The sequence below is a fragment of the Loxodonta africana genome, chromosome 3 (assembly GCF_030014295.1).
Source record: "Loxodonta africana isolate mLoxAfr1 chromosome 3, mLoxAfr1.hap2, whole genome shotgun sequence".
Classification (NCBI taxonomy): Eukaryota; Metazoa; Chordata; class Mammalia; order Proboscidea; family Elephantidae; genus Loxodonta; species Loxodonta africana.
In genome coordinates, this window is record NC_087344.1 from 47616523 (window position 1) to 47639315 (window position 22793).

Here is a 22793-nt window from a genome sequence, read left to right on the forward strand (position 1 = left end):
ATTCACACCGTTAGGATAAGCTGAGAGGTTCCAGCCATCAGGCCCACGGATGCTGCCTGGAGCCTTGGACCTAGCTTTGATCATACTCCAAAGGCAGGCCAAAAGAGAGGCATCTAGGCTCCATGGAGAAGATGCCACTCTCCCACAGAGCAGGTAATAGATGCGGGGCTCATTATGCCAAGAGGGGATCTTGTTAAGACCAGTAAATGGATTTTAAAAGGGTCTGGGCAAATTTATCAATGTCGCTGCTGTTGTTAGGTGCCGTCAAGTCGGTTCTGACTCTTAGTGACCCTCTGTACAACAGAATGAAACACTGCCCAGTCCTGTGCCATCCTCACAGTTATTGTTATGCTTGAGGTCATTGTTGCAGCCACTGTGTTAATCCATCTCGTTGAGGCTCTTCCTTTCTTTTGCTGACCCTCCACTTTGCCAAGCATGATGTCCTTCTCCAGGGACTGGTCCCTCCTGGTAATCTGTCCAAAGTATGCGAGACGAAGTCCTGCCATCCTTGCTTCTAATAAGCATTCTGGCTCTACTTTCAAGACAGATTCGTTTGTTCTTCTGGCAAATTTATGACTGGCCAGCCCTTAAAGGCTCAGAAGAGAAGGCCAGTTAATTTTCAACCTTGACCTAAAAGAAGATGGCACGGCACACCTCCCCACAATGCGTTGTTTGGTCACACAGAGGACTCAGATGGCAAAAGAGCCCAGGCTTGGATGTCTAAGGGGTCTAACTAAGAATAAGGTTAGTCAGCACAGAGCAGGGAAGGCTGGGGGTGGACACCAATATCGCTTGGAAGGATGGAGTCAGAGAAAGAGCTCAAAGGCTCCTGAGCAATTAGTCCAATGGGCTTCTATTTTAGTTTCTTTTATTTTTTTTAAATAATGAATAAAAATCCCCCCTTTAAAAAACAAAACCCGATATGGAAACCGCATGAAGGAAACCAGTAAAAGGAATAAATGTATATGTCCAACTCTGTAGTGTTTTTTTACTTAAAAAGCAAACAATGAGAATAAACAGACTATTTTGGGAGTGTAGATATTTTAAACTGGGGGTTAGAGATGGTAACTCCAATCACATCAGCCAAAGAATACAAATGATTTCTGTATTTTGCTTTGTAACACTGTATAGACAAAGTTGCTAATGGCAACAGATTATCAACTATTTATCTTGAAATCTCATAACCTTCCCTTAAACAGAAAAGGCACTAAAGAGATCAGCTGGCTGGACACACAAATATGCTGGTGGTTCCCAATGAAGTGTATATATATATATATATAAATTAAATTACGGCTTTTAAAATAGTTTTAAAATATTTAAAAAACAAAATTAAAATATAAATGTTCTCTCGACCCCGGAAACATCTGTGAAAGTCCAGCTGACAACTTCATCTAGTCCAACCATCCTACTTAAAGACTTAAAACACAGGAAAGGATTTACGAGGGAAGATTCCATCAGTTGCTTTCCATGACCACATAAGTCCATCAAGGACAAAAAGACTAAAATTAGACAGGCTCCAAGGGACACTTCTTATCTGATGAAGTAGAAGCAGATTTAGATTGTGTTCCTCTAGGGGAGGCTAGGGAGATTCAGTTCAAGGAGAAGAAAAGAGATAAACATCTGTTCTAGTAAGGCAAGTATCCTCTACTCCACCAGACCCTCACCCTTGCCATGGGCTCACTGTCATTCAGGCTTCTTTCTAAACTCCCTTGTCACGCCATCCATCTGTCCGTCCGTCCGTCTGTCCGTCCATCCATCCACCCATCCCACCCACCCCATCCATCTGCATCTTCCTTTTTTCTTTCTTCCTCCCATTCCTTTCTTTCTTCCTTGCTTCCTTCCACTCCATCCATCCTTATTTCTATCCACCTACTTAATCACCCCATCCATCTGGATCTCTACTTCTTCTTTCCCTCCTTCCTTCCTTCTACCCCATCTATCCATTCATGTACCCATCCAGCTTTTGAGTAGGTCAGCCTGGCCTCCTTTCTGGTCCCTGCCCAACACCATCTTATCTCCATCCAACTCATATGGGTAATAGGACCATAGGGCTTGCACTGTTCTCTAGGGTCTGGCTGAGGCTAAGAGAGGTGTCTTTCAGGACTCTGAAAATTTCTGGGCAAGTCAACAGAGAGGGGAGGCTTAAAGCTGCAGGGGCTTGTTGGAGGGTGCAGGAGTCCAGGTGCTCGGAGGGCAACTGGTAGCCCTCAGAGGGGTGTGGAGCAGTGGCCCAGATAGGTGAATTTCATCCTGGGAACGCTGGGTGCTACTCAGCACAAACAGGTTGTGCATGGAGTTCCCTCGGAAGGGGCACCAAGGGCCTGGGTGCTCTCTGGCCCCAGACTAATTAACTCTTTCTGTCCCCTGGCTCTTTGGTAGAGCAAGGGGGGCAGGGGTTTAAAGTTCCATGGCCTGGTGGGGTCACCTACAGACAGGGAACTAGGGAGGCCAGCACTTCTCCTTGGCTGCAAAAGCCCCAGAGGGGAAACGGCCTGAAGCTGGAAGAGGAAGTGAGGTCAACGGCATTTATGTTCGGGGGCTTATGGCCTGGCCCATCTTCCTGGGCAGGGAAATATACCCTTGCTGGACCCCAGGTTTGGCTATTTCCTTTCAAGAGTCTGTTGAGGAAGCCCCCATGGGCTGGGGGAGTGGCCTCCTCCTGCTCCGTGTTCAGAGCCCCCACCTCTCCCAGGGCATCTGTGAGATGTTTGCATTCCCTCTGCCCCCACCCCCCTACCCCAGGGCTTCTGTCTTGTTCATTTTGTATCCAGCCTGGTATGTGCTGTTTATTGACTGAATAAATAAAAGTTCAGGACCACAGGTAGGATGATGGGGTGGGAGGTGGTTAAACCACCTCTCTAAGGTGAGAGACCATCCTTCCCACCATGACTGAGCTGTTTAGAGTACCAGAGCCTTCAAGACAAGGGTTTACTTGGACCAAGAGTCAAGAGACCCAGGGTTGCCAAACCAAACCCAAAACCCATTGTTGTCCAGTCTATTCTGACCCACAGTGACCCTACAGAACAGAGAACTGCCTCACAGGGTTTCCAAGGTGCAGCTGGTGGATTTGAACTGCCGGCCTTTTGGTTAGCAGGTGAGCTCTTACCCACTGCGCCACCAGGGCTCCACCTCAAAATCATTCTAGAGGCAGAGCTGGGGGTGAGGAGCAGGTGGGGGCTGCAGCGCTTGGAGTGGGCAAGGATCCAAGCTCAAAGGAGAGTCAGACCCGGGCTGGGGTGGGTGTGCAGCTCTGGGAGGGCGTCTGCGAGGGTGCACCTGAGTTGCTCTGTGAGGGTGTGTCTCTGCGTGTGCATCTCTGTGAGTGTGTGCTTCTGCTTGTCTCTGTGCATGTGTGTGTGACTGTTTCTGCAGTGTGCCCGCAAGTGTCTCGACGAATGTGTCTCTCTGTCAATGTGTGTCACGGAATACGTGTGTCTGCAAGTGTGACTGTGTGTCTGTCTGTGATTGTGTCTGCATGTCTGCACGACTCTGTGTCTGTGCGTGCACACAGGCCCATGTTCTATGTGTCTGTGAGTTTGTGTGTGTGTGTGTGTGTGTGTGCAGGCTGGTGCTCTGTGTGTCTTTGTGTGTGTGTGTACACAGGCCCGTGCTCTGTGTGCCTGTGGTTGTATGTCTCTGTGTCTGTGCATGTGTGCAGGCTGGTTCGCTGTGTGTCCTCAGGTCCTCTGATGGGTGCCCTGATGTCCCCAGGGAGCTGTGCTGGACACATCTGTCTTTTTTTTTTTTTGGCACATCTGTCTTTGATAGCTGCTCCACCAGTGGCATGTTGCTGGTCACTGGTGGCTGCAGGGACAGTCCTGGCTGCAGCCCTCCCTTGGCCATCACAGGCCACACCCAGTGCCCTGCCTGAGGGAGCCAGCTGGTAGAGGAGATGGGAGCCCTCCTGGTCATTGATGCCCAGCAGGAGTTGCTCCAGCCACTGTTTCTTCCTGGCTTCCCCTCCTCCCTCAGTCCTCCCTTCCTCAACCCCTCTGGTGAACCCCAGAGTTTTGCAGGAAACTGTGGCAGGGACAGGTCAGCAGGCCAGCCCAGGTGGCTCTTGCCCAGGATGACCTGGAGGTGACCCCTGACAGCTGACAGGACAAGAGTCCCACCCAGGCCAGGATGAGGGTGAGAACAGAGCAGGCCCGAGGCCAGGGGGTCTGAATGGAGTGTGGGGCCAGGGACCCGGGCGGGATGAGGAGATTTACAACCTCAGAAGCTAATACGGCCACTGTTTAATTAACTCCCAGGACAAGGAGCAGCTGGAGAGGGTCAGGGCGCAGGGATTTACTCCTAAACTGGGTTTATAAAAGAAGGGCGGGGGTGGCTGATGCCTCTGGCCTCCCCTCCCCTCTGGGCAAATGGTTAGCTTCTGCCCCTGCCCCTCCTGTGATGGGCAGCGAGGGGAGAAATACCCCTGTCCTCCAAGGAGCCCACACCTGCCATGGGCTACCTGCCCAGCCACGGCCTCTTCTCAGCCAAAGGCCTGGCGCTGCCGCCTGTCCCCCAGAGCTGCCCTCGAAGCAGCTCCGGCAAGCCTGACCTCCCAGCAACCCTAACCACTATGGATTATTATAATCCATATTTTATAGCTGAGAAAACTGTTGCTCAAGAGATTAAGTAACTTGTCCAAAGCTACACTCACAGTAGGTGGTGGAAGCAGGCTTTGAACTCAGAGCCTTTGACCTTCCCCATTCCTCTATGCCTTCCACAGATGCACCCTGCACCCACAGCACGATGGTATATCCTGAGCTTTGAGATTTCTAGTCCAAATCTCTTGCTCCCTCACTCTCAACTTCATCCCCACCAATGCGTCCTTCCTATACTTTATCTCAGTGTCTGCAACAACCCCCTCTGTCCGCTGGCCAGATTGCACGGAGGGTCTGGGCTGGGGCCTGTGCCTAGTGTTGCGTTCCAATGGAGAACAAATCAGACATGGTCCCTGCCTCGGTGATCTGCTTCCGAGAAATGAGCCACTGAAAACCCTGTGGAGCACAGTTATACTCTGACACACATGGGGTTGCCTGAGTCAGAGTCCACTCAACAGAAGCTGGTCTTAATTCAGCAGTGTGGGTCCAACCCATGCCTCTGGGCGTCGGGGGCACCCACTGTGGTGTGACTATTTGCATCTCTTCCCCCATTAAATGTAAACTCAGGAACTAGGTCCTTGTTGAGTGAATGATAGAGCTAGAGAGCTCACTGGGGCTGCAGAGGTCCTGTTTGCTTAGCTATTATTGTTGACACACTCACTCACTGCACAGTGCACTCAGCCCTGTGGTTGATGGGTCATTTGGAACCTGCATCCTGTCTCTTTGAGGCCCAGGACTACCCCTCACCCATTTTGGGTTCCCTTTGATGCTTTTTTTTTTTTTTTTTTTGATGCTAACTAGTGCCCAGCACAGGTTGCGTCTCTGTTTTGAATGCCATGTTTACTCATGGACTCCTAGTCATGCAGAACCGTGCTTGGGTGTCCCATCAGCTCCAAAGCTTCCCTGGCTGCTCCTTCCATTTTCCTTATAACAACAACAGTAAAATATTACAATGGATAATATCTACTGAGTGCTTGACATAGGCCAGGCACGACCCTGAGTACCTCCGACATGTCCTCTCCTTGAATCCACACACCAACATGAGGTGGGTATAGTTAGTTACTCTCCCCATTTTATAGGCGAGGCTCAGGCAGGTAAAGCGAGTTTTTTAAGGTCACACAGCTCATAAACACCAGAGCTGGGATTCGACCCACACCAGTGCAACGCCATGTTCCTCATGGCCAACACAAGCCCTTGTTCGTACCTCCTCCAGTGCGTGGATGAGAGCCTGCTGGATCTATTTGTGAACACTCCTCTCTCCCACGAGCTCATGAGGTCCTCTGGGGAGTCTTATTCATCTTGTAACCCCAGTATCCGGCACGCGGCCAGGCACAGAGCAAAAGGCTAGCTTTCCAAGTTGTCACATGCAAAGGCCCCAGGAGATCTCTAGAAAAATCTGCTGATGAGAGGATGCCAAGTGCCTCTTCTCCACCCAGCCTCGCCTTCCTCACCCAAAGGGACTCACACTAATGACTGGAGTTCAACTGCGGAGCACGGTCCCACCAAGGACATGAGCTGGGTGGTCTCCGGGCGGGTCCCAGGAGGAGCATCTGTTTATAATTGGCAGCCCTGGAAAGATCCAGATAGCTGGGCAGGTCTTTGGCAGGCCAGCTCATGTCCCAAGGGCCCCCGCATTTTGGTGTTGAATCTGCTTCTCAGAAGGAAAATACCCAACTGAGACCCTGAACCACAGCAAGGGTGGGCGGGAGGGAAGGTCACAACTTGGAGGGCTGATAGCTCTCTCCTGGTTTCGTCACCTCCATCAGGGTCATGGTAATAAAAATCCTTCCTTGTGGCCAGATGGGAAACAAGCAAACAAGAGTTCAGTCTGTAACGTTCTGGTTTGAGCAGGTGCTAACTTGAAGTGGGTGAGTAGACGTCTGTATGGGGGAGCAGGTGATATTTGAAACATGGATACAACACGCCCTCTCTTAACAGCTATAGGTACATTCGTTGTATCAGTTAACCCTTGAGCTCTCCCCCTTCATTCACAACCTTGCCCATTTCCAAAAGGGGACCCCATCTCTTGAGTAGAGTGGCTTAGAACATGGGCTCCGGAGCTAGGCTGCCTAGGTTCAAATCTCTGATCTACCACATACGAGTTACACCAGTTTGAAAACCCACTTACCTCTCTATACATTAAGGCTATTAAAGCATCTACTTCAAAGGGGGAAACCCTGGTGGCGTAGTGGTTAAGTGCTACTGCTGCTAACCAAAAGGTCAGCAGTTTGAATCCACCAGGTGCTCCTTGGAAACTCTGAGGGGCGGTTCTACTCTGTCCTATAGGGTCACTATGAGTCGGAATTGACTTGATGGCAATGGGTTTGGTTCGGTTACTTCAAAGGGTCTTTGGGAGGTATAAAAAAGCGCACAATAAATGTTAGCTGCTATTAGGATAACAAATTAGTCTTAGAAGAAATACAACCAGAATGCTCCTTAGAAGTGATGATGGTGAGACTTTGGCTCGCTTAAACTGAACATGTTATCAGGAGGGAACCAGTCCCTGGAGAAGGACATCATGCTTGGTAAAGTAGAGAGTCAGAGAAAAAGAGTGAAACCCTCAATGAGATGGACTGACAAAACAGCCACGACAATGGGCTCAGACATACCAACGACCATGAAGATGATGCAGGACCGGGCCATTTTGTTCTGTTATACATAAGGTTGCCATGAGTCACAGACTACTTGATGGTAACTAACAACAACAAGCTATTAGTATTATTATTCCTATTAACATAGCAACAGAAATAGATCCCCCTTGCTCAGAGAAGATCACTCTACCCTACAAGACTGGGGTTGCTGGAGTGATGGCTGCCTGGAAAACCCCAGCCTGGGGCTCCAGGTCTCCCCTCTCCTTTCACACACACCCCTGAGGCTCTGGCCACACCCCCACACCACAGACACAGCCTTGACTGGGGCGGAATCAGACTCTTAAAGATGACTCGGTCCCCATCCTTCCACCTCACTTACAAGACCCTCCCTGTCCACACTCCTGGCCTGGGAAGGTAGAGATGGGCCCTCAGAACTCTCCCACCACAGACGGTGCTGTGTGGGTCATCTAGTAGGAGGATTTCTCCAGTGAAGAGTTGTAAAGTCCAGCTCTGGGGAACCCTGTGGGTTCCAGTTAGGCCTCCAGGACTGCTGCAGGGTGGGGGCTTGGCAGACAGTGCCCCAGGCCCCTGGCTCATGTCGTCTAGACCAGTGGCCCTTTCATTGGGCTTCTGGCACAGTCCTGTCTACAAAGATTCTGTTGCTACAAAAAAAAGTTCGAAGGCTACTTCTTTTTATCTGCAACCCTTTCTTCTCCAGGACACAATGTTTGAAAGTACTTTGTTTTCTAGCTTCGTCAAATAGCCTCTCGCTGGTCCCAGTCCCTGGCTTGGCTGGCTGAGAATGTTTTGGCTACCGACTCAGCTGTTGCAGAGGGCTGTTAGGGTGATCCTCACATTAGATCAGCCAGCAGCCTCCTCCCACGAGGCCCTGACCACAGCCTGGAGCAGGATAGAGACTTCCTCCAGGCTGTGGACCAGCCAGGGGACATGCTGCCTGGGTGGAATGGGCATAACAACAAGCTCTGACACCTAGAGATGCTTGCTACCTATGAGCCCCGTGCTTGGCACCTGCTGCGGTATCTTACTGAGTCCTCATAACAGTGCTAGAAGGAAGGTATCGTGCCCATTTTCTACACCAGAAAACTGAGGCACAGAGGGGCTACGGGAGTTACCTGGTGGAGCCGAACTCTAATCTACACAGCCTGATTCCCAAGCCTGTGGGCTCAACCATTACACTTCACCTGCAAAAGTAAAGTGAGCCTGTAAAATAATATGCTCATTCATTCCACAGGTGTTCCTTGGCTGTTTGCCAGTGACACAATGGGAGGCTCCCTGTCTTGCCCAGAGTGAAATCTAGTCTTTACAGTGACCATAGGCTCTTCTGGATCTGTCCCTACCTCTCTGCCCCCCCCCCACCACTTCACCTCCCCTGGGCTCCCTGGTGTCTCCTTGCTTGCATAATCACCAGGCCTATTTCTACTCCAGGGCCTTTGCACTAGCTGTTTGCTGTCCTCTTCTCCCAAGTGGTTCTCTCCTTTTGCCCTCTTTCCTTACAGGCTCTGCTCAGGTGTCTCTTCACCTGAGAGGCCTTCACTGACCACCCCATGTAAGATGCCCCCCAGCCCCACAAACTCTAGCTTCCAACCCTGTCCCTGCTTTTTCACTGCCTAGCACTTTTGCCATCTGGCCCTTTATATAATGACTCTATTTTTAAATTTATTGTCCATCTTCCCCCACTGGAAGGTAAGTTCCATCAGCACTGTTGGACCTAGACAGTGCCTGGCATGTAATAAAAAACAGCTGCCGTTGAGTCGATCTCAAGTTGACCCCACATGTGTCAGAGTAGAACTGTGCTCCATAGAGTTTTCAATGGCTGATTATTCAGATGTAGATCTCCAGGCCTGTCTTCCGAGGTGCCTCTGGGAGGACTTGAACAGCTAACCTTTTGGTTAGCAGTGGAGTGCAGTAACTCTTTTGCGCCACCCAAGGCTCAATACATAGTAACTGAATAAACGAATAAAGGAAAGTTCTACTTAACTGGCTTGTTTCATTAAATGTGTCCCGCAGGCCATCAGATATGGGGTCAGAAGTCTTCCCTCTGTACCCAGGGCTTTCCTGGATACATTTTGCTCATGGAGTCATCCTCAATGGTTGGACAGCACTTTGTGCTGGTTGAGTGACACACCATTCACACTAGTGGTAATTTGACATGCTCCTGAGTCTGGCTCCTAACCAGGGAAGCAACTCTTTGAGAGCAGATTAATTTCTTCTTCCTGTCTCTCTCCACAGCCCTGGGCCCACGGCCTGACCACCAGAGGCAAGAGGTTCCTGTTTACAGGCTGCAGGGCTGTTTCCAATAGCCCAGAGCGATCTTCTTCCCCTCCCTTGCATCTCGGGCTCAAAGTTGTCCTCAGGGTTGGCTTTTGGGGACAGTGGTGGAAAATATCACTCCTGTGTTCTCTCCCAAACAGTAAAAAAAAAAAAAAAAGTTGCTATCAAGTCAGTTCTGACTCAAGGCGACCCCAGGCGTCAGAGTAGAACTGTGCTTCACAGGGTTTTCAAAGGCTGATTATTTGTAAGGAGATCACCAGGCCTTTCTTCCGAGAGAACTCTGGGCAGACTCAAACCTCCAACCTCGCAGTTAGCAGCCGAGCGTGTTAACCCTTTGCACTACCGAGGGACTCCAGTCACTTACAAATGAGCTCCGTAGCAGCGGTGACCTTGGAGGAGTCAGAACTCGGGGATATTCACTGTGTTCTTCACACACACCTGCACTATGGACATTTTTTTTTTTTTTTCACAATGAGCATGCCCTAATTCTGTAATTTAAACAATAAACCCTTGAGACTCAATTTCCACCCCACCCCAGCCCTAGAACCCGCCCCAATCTGACAACACTTTTGGGTTGGTTGGGATTTTCTTTTTTTCCAGTGGCTGAAACATGCGTGTCCGCCTTTGTAATGGACGCCTCATGTTCCCAGGGACAGAGAACATCCCTCTCCAACTCTAAAACCACCCCTGCCTGGAGTCACACTTTCAGCAACCACGGTGAGGACTGGCCTGAGGCCACACTAATTCCTGTGCAGGCCAGTGGTTCTTTTTAACCTTTTCAGTTCTGGGGCTACTAAGAAAACCCCCCAGAGAAACAGGCGCAAAGACTGATGCTGAGGAACAGCAGACCAACGTCTCACTTCCAGCCAGAAACCCAAGGGCTGAAGCTCCTTCTCACAAACATTAGCAGCCTACGAGACTGGCCCAGGGGCTGGCCCTGACCTCCGCATCCTCCCCTGGCCGCACTTGGAAAAACACAGGGGTGGAGAAACTCAAGCCAGAGACACTGGCTGCAGCCCCAAGATCTTTGTGTCAGTTCCTCCAACTGTACCTTCTGGTGGCAAAGGCCAGGTGACTTTAGGGTGGGGGTGCTCAGGAGGGGAGAGGGCAACGGCATTCACAGACCCTCCTTGGGTACAGTGGAGCGTCATTGCTTCGGCCTTCTTTATATGGTCCTGTGAGGTGGGAATCCTAAGTCCAGTGTAGGGATGAGGCTCAGACAGGCTTAGTCACTCCTGCAGGTGGCAGCTCTTCTGCTACCGCTGTCCTGCCTCATTTATTCATTCGTTCACTCATTCATTCAAGAAGTACTGATTCAATGAAGACTGACCCAGGGGCTGTTGGAAGCCCTGGAATATAGCAGTAAATAGATTCATCCCTGTTTTTGTGGTGTTTACCTTCGTGTGTGTGGGTGGGTGGGGGTGCGAGCAACACAACAAAGAACACAGGGGGCTCCATAATATGTTGTAGCTGGGTGCTGTCAGTCAATTCTGACTCAGCAGCCCCGTGTGACAGAGTAGAATTGCCCCAAAGGGTGTTTTTTTTGACTGTAGTCTTTATGGAAGCAGATCACTAGGTCTTTCTCCCTTGGAGGTGCTGGGTGGATTCAAACTGCCAACTTTTTTGGTTAGCCACTGAGCGTTTAACCATTTGCACCAACAGGGTTCCTGTATAATAGCGACTCTATAGGACAGAGTAGAACTGGCCCCTAGGGTTTCCAAGGAGCGCCTGGTGGATTAGAACTGCCGACCTTTAGGTTAGACCTTTAGGTTAGTAGCCATAGTAGCTCTTAACTACTATGCCACCAGGGTTTCCATGTATAATATGTAGGTGGCCAAAAGTGCACAGAAGGAAAAAGAAGCTTCGCAAGGGGGCTGGATGGCACGATCATGGGGTGAGAGCAGTATTTAGATGGGGCGGGGGAGGGCAGGAGTGAGCTCTGCAGGTATCTGGGGAAAGAGCATTCCAGGCTGAGAGAACAGCAAGTGCAAAGGCTCTTAGGTGGCAGTGAGCTTGAGGGGCAGCAAGGTGGTGCTGAAGGAGACAAAGTAGAAATGAGTTCTCTTGCCAGTAGACGGGATGCCTTTTGGTGGTGGTGGTGGGGTTGTGAGCAGAGAAATGGCAGGCTTGGAATGGGGTGGGGAGCAATGTACCTGATAGTTGGAGGTAGCTGGGCTGGGGCACTGGGTGGGGGGCGGGGGAGGTAGGCTCAGGACAGCTGCAGGATTGGATGCTGGCTGACAGAGAAACAGGGAACAAAGAGAAGTCAAAGGAGCTCTAGTGGCAAAATGGTTAAGTGCTCAGCAGCTAACCTAAAGGTCTGCTGTTCGAACCTACCTAGCGGCTCAATGGGAGAAAAGACCTGCCACCTGCTTTGGTAAACCCTATGGGGCATAAAAAAAAAAAAAAAAAATTTTTTTATGGGGCAGTTCCACTTTGTCACATATTGTTGTTATGAGTCTCGGCACACAACAACAACAAAGTGGACTCAAACGGTGTGACCTGAGAAAACTGAGCCCCAGCGACTTCCTCTCCAGGGCAGGTTAGCAGCTGCCAGTCCCAGGTATAAGCGCAAGTGTCTTAGATCCCCAGGTCCCCCCAGCTTCCAGAACAGTCAGGGCTGGCAAAGGCAGGGGGAGGGGTGGCGGTGTGTGAGAAAATAGTTCCAGGTGGCAAAGGCAGCCTCCCTAGGAAGAGGGTGCCTGGCCACGGGCCAAAGAGGCCAGCTACCCACCTAGCGCCGCGTTTGTAAACACATCGGTTTCCAATAACAAAGTGGCGGGCCGTCCCAGCCCGGCCCTGACAGTAATGAGCTGCAGCCCCGCGCGCGGGAAGCCAGTCTGCGCTCACATGACGGGGTGAGGGGGTGGCAGGAGGAGCCGCTGCCGAAACCTCGGCGGGCCCGGCAAGAGGCTCCAGGAAGTCTTTCGGAAAGTGGGCCCGGGGTGGCGGAGGGTGGGGCTAGGGAGGGAGTGGGGTTGGGCCAGGTCCTGGGTGGGGGCTGAGCTAGGATCCCATTTGGCGAATGGGAAGGGGGTGGGAGGTAGATAAGGGCCGCGGGGGGTCGGGCAGGACTGGGGTAGGAGAGGGAGAGGTTGGAGTCCCTGCAAGGGATGGAAGGGGGACCAGGTTAGGGTCCTGGGCAGGGGCTGTGGAGGGGGGCTGGGCTGGGGTCCCAGGCAGGGGAGGGGTAGGTACTGGGTAGGGGTAGGTTGGCAGAGTTGGGGACTCTAGGGGAGTAGAGTTTAGAATCCCGGGTGGTGGTTGGGGCGGGGGGAGAGGGGCTGGGAGGTAGATGCAAGGGGAGGTCCCGGGCGCGGAAGAGGGTGTGCGGGTCTGGGGTCCCGGCAGAGAGGTCGGAGCGGAGCGAGTCTGGGGTCCCAGGGGAGGAAAGGGTGGGAGGTGGGAGGGTCTGAAGTCCCTCTCCCGCGCCGGCCCGCCCGCACTTCCTCCCGGGCGCGCGGTAAACAAACGCCATGATGTCAGGGCCGCTGACCCGCGGCTGAACCCAGAGCTGTAAATGAGATGCGAGGTGCCAGCAGCCTCCGGGCCGCACGGCCTGCGAGACACACACGCTCCTCCGCGCCGGCCTGAGGTTACCCCAGCTGCGCACACCGACAGGATGCTGCAAACGCCACCAGACATTGCAACACGCAGCCAGTCTGCTGGCCGCCGCGTGAACCGTCCCGACCGCCCGCCTCCGTCCCCCCCGCTGCAGGCACCGTCCCAGCTGGAGCGGCCGCGCATCCCGCGGCGCCGCCGTTCCCACCCCTCTGGGGCTGCGTCCCACCAGGGACCTCGCCCCCCAACCCAGGGGCCTGCAGACCCGAGGGCTGGGCGTCTGGGGTCAGCTCCGGAATTCTGCTGAACACACTGGGGACAAACCTGAACTGGGCTTTCTGGGAAGCGCTTTCCAGTTCCCTCTTGCCCAGGGACCTCTTCAGCGAGGCGGGGATGCTGGAGGGCCTGCCTCCAGGTAGAACCAGATGCCAAAGTTTCCCGCTAGCCGCCCACCAGCCTCCATGCCCCCAAGCAGGGGCCACGTTTATTCCAAGAAGCTCCCACAGCTAAGCTCCCAGAGGAGCCCTGGACTGCGAGGCCTTGGCAGGGCCCTTTGGAATGAAAAGCTGCTGGACTCTGCTCTGTTGTTGATTTGCTGTGTGGCTTTTGGATGAGTCACTTGGCGTCTCTGGGCTTCCCCCATCCCCATGTGGGGACGAGGGGGGAGAACTGAAACAGGCCATCCTGTGCTGGTGTGGGGACGGTCAAAAGTGCAAGAAAAGGTCACTGAGTTGAGAGGGTAAGCCTAATCTTCTAGAACTGGCACAGGAGGACTTTAAGATGCCCAGAGAAATCACAGCAGCCCCTCTCCTCACCCACCTGACCCCCAAACTCAGCCTTCTGGTTTACTGCCAGAAGCTGTGGCTCTGGGGGGCTTAAGGGTAAATAGTCCCCTAGAAAGGAGAAAGCAGACCTGGGCCCAGGAGTCGCCCCCTACTGGCTCTCTTTCTTGGACCTCACTAACTTGGGTCTTCCCTGCCTTGTGGCTAAAAATAGGGGGGTGGGAAACCTGTAAACTACTCCGGATCTTTACAAGTGACCCTTGTAGGGGACAGTTTAGCAAGGCACAGTTTAGCACACACTGAAGCTAATATTTAAGTCACTCTCCCTCATATCACCCTACTTTATTATCTTTACAGTACTTTGTCACTATCTGAAATTATAATAGTTATTTGTTTGCTTGTTTATTGTCTAGCTGTCTATCCTTCCATCTCCTCCACACACACATTCTAGAATGTAGGCTCTCAGGCTAAATTCCCAGCATGCTTTTCAGTAACCAGGTGCCTGGTGAATGTTTGTTAAACATTGTTACCTCCCCTATGTGATAACCTGAGTCCCTGAGTGTGCGAACTGAAGAGTTGGAGGTTTGAGTCCACCCAGAGGCATGTCAGAAGGCAGGCCTGGCAATCTACTTCTGAAAATTCAGCCGATGACAACCCTACAGAGCACAGCTCTACCCTGGGGCTGCCATGAGTTAGAGCGGACTTGACAGCAACTGGTCTCTGGTTATGCAATAACTTCTCTTGAGGGGTTATTGTGAGGGATGAAATTGAGAACCCACGCAGATGACTCTCACGAGGACCAGCCACATAACTGGTGGGGCTCTGTGCAAAGTGAAAACGTGGTCCTCTTGTTCAACAATTGTTAAGAATTTCAAGATGATGACAGCAAGAGCATTCAACCAAGCTTGAGGCTCTGCTGAGCATGGGGCTGGCAAGGCCATCACACAGAGGGTACCCAGAGGGTGCTCAATGGCAACACCCAGTGGGGCCTGAGTCATGAGGCTTCAAGCCTTCCGCCCTTCCCTGGGCAACAGGAAACGGCTCCAACAGAGAAACCCCCGTTCTATGACGTCAAACGTGCGGCACATTTTAAACAGACACCCGTCATCTTCCTAATTAAGAAAAAAAAATTAAGAGCAGCCTGCAAACCCGTTCTCTACACACACGCAGGGAAGCAAAAGTAGTTGATATGAAAATGGCATGGATTGAATTGTGTCCCCCCAAAATACGTGTCAACTTGATTAGGCCATGATTTCCAGTATTGTGTACTTGTCCTCCATTTTGTGATTGTAACACCCTTACTAAGGTCACATCCCTGATCCAATGTAAAGGGAGTTTCCCTGGAGTGTGGCCTGCACCACCTTTTGTCTTATAAGAGATAAAAAGAAAGGGAACCACGCGGGGGTGGGGGTGAGGGGCATTGCCTCACACAACCAGGAAAGCAGAGTGGTTCCTGCACGGAGAAGCTCCTGGTCCAGGGGAAGATGGATGACAAGAACCTTCCCCCAGAGCCTATAAAGAAATCTGTCCCCTGAAGCAGATGCCTTGGATTTGGACTTGTAGCCTACTAGACTGTGAGAAAATAAATTTCTCTTTGTTAAAGCCACCTACTTGTGGTATTTCTGTTACAACATCACTGGATGACTTAGCATTTCGATCAAGCTCCCTGTGGACTAAATTATGACATAGGACTAGAGAGTTGATATGGCCCTAGAAAGTATATCAGATTTAGAGGAAAGTAATAACAATTCCAGTATTTACTCATGAGGGAAACAAAGGTGGTGTAGTGGTTAAATGCTATGGCTGCTAACCAAAGGATTGGCAGTTTGAATCCCAGGCACTCCTTGGAAACTCAATGGGGCAGTTCTACTTTGTCATATAGGGGTACTATGAGTCAAAATCGACTCAATGGCAATGGGTTTGGGTTTTTGGTTTTTATTCAGGGGCTTTGTAGAGTGCGGTAGTGAGTCCTAAACCTCTTATCCTCCATTCTAAAATTGAAAAAGCTCTAAAATCTCTCTTCCCTGCCTCCCTTAATTTTGACACATACTTTTGGGGGTAAGCCCTAATCTGAACTTCCATGAGGCTATGTCTGATCTCTTTATCCCCCTGCTGTGGGTATCACTGTGTTCGATTATGGGAGGCTGCCCCAGACTCTCCTGAGGACTTGACTAAGTGTATGGTCTATGTGTTGTATTAAACAAAAACAAAAACAAACTAAACTCTTTGCCATGGAGTCAATTCCGATTCATAGCCACCCTACAGGACAGAGTAGAACTGTCCCACAGGGTTTCCAAGGTGCGGCTGGTGGATTCAAACTGCTGACCTTTTGGTTAGCAGCTGAGCTCTTACCACTGTGCCACCAGGGCTCCATGTTATATTACATTTCTAAAAAGTCAGAAAATCTGAATTCAGAAGGACAACTAGCTTCAAGGGTTTCAGGTTAGGTGTTGTGGACCTGAACTATGAGCCCATTTTGGAGATGGGTCCTTGAGGCCTAAAAGTGTAAGTAATCAGCCAAGGCCACAGCCAGGAAGGGGCTCCGGGAACTGCTGGTAGAGGTGAGAACACGGCAGTTGTTTTGGGAAAGGAAAGACAAACTTTTCTCTAAGGGTAACTCTTCCAGCATCCCCTTCCTACCTCAATCTGAAATCTGCAGGTCACTGAGGTGGTGTTTCCAAATAAGACCTTTGGGTAATTAAGGATAATTTATGGACCAGCCTCCAGAAGACAAGCCTTAAATTACTTGCAAGCTGTGCCAATGTAACGATCTACAGGCTATTAATTAAGAATTGGTTTAATCTCTGCTGGGACAAAGGTCAAACGCTATGGCATTGACCCTCCCGGCTGGCTGGCGTCCTGCTATCAAGCGGGGGATCTGGGCCCCGAGTGCTGGGGGATTCTGGGGCAGTGACAGGACATTGCAACGGGAAATGGCCAAGTCACCACATCCTGCAGAGGCCGGGCTGCTGGGAGCAAACCCGAGCAGGCCTCTGTCCAGGGCGTCAGCAAGCAGGTTTTCCCTCAGCACTGTTGTTATTAGCTGCCTTTGTAGAGTCACCTCGCCATTCCCATGCCCTGATCCATGGCAACCCCATGCACAATGCAACAAATCCCTCCGGGTCCTCTGGTTTGGACCATTGTGGTCCACGGGGTTTTCATTGGTTGGCTTCCAGAAGTAGATCACTGGGCCTTTCTTCGTAGTCTTTCTTAGTTCGGAAGCTCTGCTGAAACCTGTTCAGCATCACAGCAACACGCAAGTTTCTGCTGACATACGGGTGGTGGCTAAGCATGAGGTGCATTGGCAGGGAATCCAATCTGGGTCTCCTGAACGGAAGGTGGAATTCTACCAGTGAACCACCTCAGCACTGCAGAACAGTGATTCAGAGGTCCTCCCTCTAACTTCAGAGAATTCTGCTGGGAAATCAGGCTGCCTTCACCCTCTGTTAACCCAGTCCAGTCATGGACCCTGTAGAAAGTCTTCAGTGGCACCCTAGTGCTCTCCCAATCAAATCCAAACTCCACCCCATGGCCACCAAGCTCTGTGAAACCTGGCCCTGCCCGACTCTCACCATTCCCCGCCTCACACTCGTATTCTGGCCCCAAACTCTCTGAGGTTCTAAAGGAACCAAACCCTCTCAATCTCCCATTTTCCAGACACACTCTTCCCATCTGCCTGGGAGTTTTCCTTGTGCCACCTACACCTCCACCTTCATGCCTCACCTTAGACCCCAATCCCAGCGATAACTAGAACTAGACTTCTTTCCCCAGAAGCCAGACTGCCTGCATTCAAATCCCGTAGCTATAGAGGTACTGTGTGATCTTGGGTAAGTATTTAACCTCTCTGAACTTCAGTTTCCTCATCTTTAAAATGGGGACAGCAATAGTACCCAGGTGTCTCTGGGTGGTGAAAACAGTTAATGCGCTAAGCTGCTAACCAAAGGTTGGAGGTTCAAGTCCATCCAGAGGCAACTTAGAAAAAAGGCCTGGCAACCTACTTCTGAGAAATCAGCCACTGAAAACCCTGTGGAGCACAGTTCTGTTCTGATACACACAGGGTCCCCGTGAACTGACTAGACTAGACAGCAACTGGTCAATAGTACTTACCTCATGGGGTTGTCCTGAGGATCAAATCAGATTGTCCGTGCAAATTGCTTTGCACATGGAAGCACTTTATTCACAATGACAATGTCAGAGACTGGGTTAGGAGCCCCACTCTGTGCTCACAGTGGCCTTCCCACGGGTCTCCCCATCAAAGCACTGACTGCACCACAGTGGCACTGTGGACTACTGGTCCATTTGCCCAGCAAGACCTAGGATGGGGCCTAGGACCCTGTGTCTTTGTCTCTACCACACTTCAGTGGCTAAATGAATACTTGGACAATGTCCACCCTGTGACCTAGGAGGGCCCCCCCCATGCCCTTCCCTCCTGTCTCATCTAGCCCTTTAGGAAGCCCTCTGGGATGACTCAGGGTTTTCCCCTCTGTGGAGCAGCTGGCCACCCAGCACAGGTACAATTAATGTCCCCTGTTTCCCTCTCCAAGGGTAAGCCTTCCCAGTGGTCATACCACCAGATGCTCTGCAGCAGGGACCATGCGTGGTGCCTCCTGTCCCTGCAGCTCTGTGTGCCAGCAGTACGTGTGTTCAGTAGGTGCTCAGTGCAGACTCAACCAACATTCTCGGAGCCCCTGCCCACCATGCTCGACATTCTCGCGGAACCCTTCCAAGGGCCCTGGAGGTCAGGACTAGCACCGCCACTTTACAGATGAGAAAAGTGAGCGTGTGGCTGGTGGAGTGATGGCCCCAAAGATGTCCACGTCCTAATCCCTGGAACCTATGAATGTCACCTTACATGGCAGAGGGGGATTAAGGTTGCTGATGGGATTAAATTTGCTAAAATAGAGAGATTATCTCTGATTGTCCCAGGGGGGAGGCCAATGTAATCACCAACCAACCAGTTAACCAGTTGCCAGTCAAGTTGATGCTGATTCATCATGACCCCATGTGTGTCTGAGTAGAACTCTGATCCATAGGGTTTTCAAAGGCTGATTTTTCAGAAATAGATCACCAGGCATTTCTTCCGAGGCACATCTAGGTGGACTTGAGTCTCCAGCCTTTCTGTTAGCAGCCAAACATGTTAACCATTTGCACTACCCAGGGGTTCTTGAAGTAATCACAAGGATGCTTTAATGTGGAAAAGGGGAGCAGAAGAAGAAGTTGGAGGGAGATGAGACTACGGAAGAATAATCAGAGAGATTAAATGTTGCTGGCTTTTTAAGATGGAGGAAGGGGTTGTAAGCCAAGGAACGTGGGCTGCAGCTAGGGGCTGGAAAAGGCAGGGAAATGGGTTATCCCCTGGAACATCTGAAGGGAGTACAGCCCTGTCAATCAAGGGCGCTACACCTTAGCCCAATAAGACCCGTGCTGACCTCCAGAATTGTAAGACAGTAAATTAGCCACTGATTTTATGGCAATTTGGTATAGCAGCCATAGGAAATTCATATAAAGAGGTTAAGGGACTTGTCCCAGGCCTCCAGGCAGAGGAACTGGGATTGAAACCCACGTCTGTCAGCTCCAAAGTTTGTCATCTATCAATGGCATAACAGCCCCTCCTCATGCTAACCTATCAGCTTTATGGTTTCCAAGAGATGCCCTGGAGACTTCTGCAGAGGGTGTGGGAGAGGGGCTGGGTAGGCAGTCAAACTGATCCGTATTCTCACCAGCATGGCCAACACTTATTGAGCATTCATTCTGTGCTTCGGCCCTATAGACATTATCTCGTTTTATCTTTATTTTACATATGGAAAAACTGAGGCTCAGAGAGGTTCAGCAACTTGCCCAGGGTCACACAGCAAGTGAAGCGAAGAGCCTGTATTTGAACCTTGGGGCGCCTGACTCCTGAGCTAACAATGTTAATTGCTACACTATACTGGCTCCCTAAGAAAGAAAAAAGCCATACATGGGTGAATACACTCACACACCCACTGACTCAAAGACTTGGGTGGTGTCCCCAAAGCCAGGGCAATGAATCTGCCAGCCGAGAAGATGTGAGCCCCACTGACCCTGGGCCTCTGTTACCCCTGAAGCACCCCCACCTCCTTTGCTGTGTTCACAGGGGAGTGGCCTGGAGAGTGAAGTCAGAGTTACCCCCTCTGCCAAATGAGATGTGAGGACATGGGGTGTGGAAGCCAAGGGTGGACTGACTCCAGGGGGTGTGTCTGGCAGGGCTGCCTGCCTGCAAGGAGGTCACGCTGCCCTTTGTGGTCACACTGGCCCTGGCTCCCCATGATGACCTGCTACTGGACCTGTGGGAGAGGCCATGGTGTGCTGGGCCACCAGGCTGGGGTCAACTGGGTCCCTCTTGGTCCTGGACGTTCTAAAAAGAGACACTCTAGGGCTGAGAGCCCTGCCTTGGAAAGGAGCCGTACCAGTACTGTCCTGCTTGTGGGCCTGCAGCATGAGAGGAGGGGGAGCTGGCTTTTCACACCCAGCAAACATTACTAGGAGCTAGCTTGAGGCTCCCTCCACTCTCCTGCCGCCATAAAAAAAGACTCACTGCTGTCTGAGTTGATTCTGACTCACAGCAATCCTATAGGCCAGAGTAGAACTGCCCCATAGGGTTTCTAGGGAGCGGTTGGTGGACTTGAACAGCTGAACTTTTGGTTAAAACCCAAAAAAAGAAACCCGTCGCTGTCAAGTCAATTCCGAGTCAGAGTCAACCCTATAGGACAGGGTTCTACTGCCCCATACGGTTTCCAAGGAGTGCCTGATGGATTCCTACTGCCAACCTTTTGGCTAGCAGCTGTAGCTCTCAACCACTATGCCGCCAGGGTTTTATTTAAACCACTGCACCACCAGGGCTCCATATTTAAAAAAGCTTCCGAAGAAAGCCCCTTGACAACGTCCTAGACTACCCCAGTGGCTGTTCATTTTGCCTCTTTGAACTGCAGACTCTTTGATGGCAGAAAGATTTCAGCTCAGTCTTGAAAAGGCCATTCTGTCCTTATCCCCTGTGGGTATCAGTAAATGACTGGACTAGACCCGGGAGAGCTAATACAGGCAGGTTCTAGCAGGTTCGTCTCGGGTCTCTTGGCAGGTTCTGCTTGAGATGACTGAAAACTGAATGTTGTCCTTCCAATAGGAGGAGCCCTGGTGGTGCAATGGGTAAGAGCTTGGCTGCTAACCAAAAGACTGGCAGTTTGAATCTACCAGCCGTTCCTTGGAAACCCTATGGGGCAGTTCTACTCTGTCCTATACGGTTTCTATGAGTCAGAATTGACTCAATGACAACAGGTTTGGTTTGGTTTTTGGTTTTCCAACAGGAGGTGTATTGGATGTCTGCACCCAACCTCCTTGCTCCTGATAACGGCACCTCAATTTTCCTTGAGGATTCCCTCCATTCCACTCTCACACCCAGAAGTTTAGATTGGGGTGGTACATCCCAGGCTCAGGGATTGGCCTGTGACCTACAGCTGCCCAATCAGAGAATCATTTCCAGTCACAGCCAGTGAATCAATTCCTGGACTCTACCAGAACTATAGAGCGAAGGACACGTCTGCCCATTCGACTTGGGAACTGGGAGGATTTAAGTTTGGAGCAGCAAGGGCAGGTGTGAGCAGCCCCATGGCAGAGAGGGCCCACTTAAAAGTGGAGGGAAGAGGAGAAGAACAAAGTAGAGAGACAATCCTGACGACATTGTTTGAACCCCTAGATCCAGCCATGCCTGAAGTTCATCCTACCCATGGTGTAACAACCTTGTTACACCAGTCACTAGAACAATCTGAAGAACATCTACAGACCCACCATCAGGATAGCTGTTCAGTGTTGTTTGATCCATGTAGACTCCCTGGCTGCTAAACACACACTGCACTCAAACTCTGCAGGGGCTGTCATTGTGGGCTCTTGCATAGAAAGATTAACTTAGAGGCAGCAAAGCTTACTGGTTAACAGCAGATGCCCTGGGTTCATATACAACTGTCACTTACTTGCTGTGTGATTTTAAGTTACTTGACTCTCTCAGAGTCTTGATCAGTAAAATAGGATGATAACTGTATCTATGGGGATTAAATCTGTAGGAATTAAATTACTTTATTACATGTAAAGAATTAAGAATGGTTCCTGGCACATAGTAGGTCCTTGAAATACTGGCTGTAACTAGCTATGATGGGTCAGCCATGCGTTCATTCAGGCAACAAACATTTATTAAGCACCTACCATGTGCCAAGCGCCATGTCAGGTGCCCAAGACACCTGGTGAGTAAGAGGAACACAGCCCCACAACCATGGGGATCTTCCAACCCTTTGGAGAAGAGACATATCAACAAGCAGTCACAAAGCATGGTGAGTTGCCATGGTAACCTGCAGGTTTGGCCTCACCACAGCCCAACCCTGACCAACTGAGCTGCTTGGATGACAATGACTAATGCTGGTGTGGGGGGGGGGGTGGGATGTGGATGAGGGTGGAGGCTCGTCTTCTGACCAGCCTCTCCTTCCTCGGCTCCTTCTCCAGTTCTGACCACAGAAGGGCCTGCACTGGACCGGCCCTTGCTCATGAAGAAAGGGGCTGTTGTCACCAGTGATCTCAACAGGGCTTGAGGTCTCAAGTGGGAGGAAGACTCCAGTCTCTTCATCTTCCCTATGGGGAGAGCAATTCCCTCCCACTGATTTTTAAAAAGGGTCGAGGGCTGACATTCCCCAAGGGCTTCTGTGGCAGGGGACATTCTTCCCTTCCAGAGGAATCCCAGATGCCCTGACCAGGGCCTCAGGCCAGCAGGTTCTCTGCCTCTCCACCTCATGTCCAACCTACAAAGGCTGGCATGGAGGGTTGTCCACCGTCCCCTGCAAACCTCCACTGGAAGGAGCAATTATATCCTGCAAATGCTGTTGCACTGAACTGGGAGGTTTGTGTAAGTTATTTCACTAAATCTTCACACCTTCATTTCTCAGATGAGGCAATTGAAGCCCAGAGAGGTAAAG

General features: G+C 51.1%; 1 protein-coding gene across 3 annotated transcripts in view; it reads right to left on the reverse strand.

Moving 5' to 3' along the window:
• The window catches only part of DHRS3 (dehydrogenase/reductase 3), a 47255-nt gene that overhangs the window by 10377 nt on the left and 14085 nt on the right, over positions 1-22793 (reverse strand). Inside the window, exon 1 of one of the 3 annotated variants that reach the window (XM_064281315.1) lies at positions 13361-22152. The exons of the other annotated variants lie outside the window; for them this stretch is intronic. The gene's annotated coding sequence lies outside the window, so the exon portion shown is untranslated. Of the gene's footprint in view, positions 1-13360; positions 22153-22793 lie in introns of those variants that run through there. 3 annotated transcript variants of the gene reach the window in all.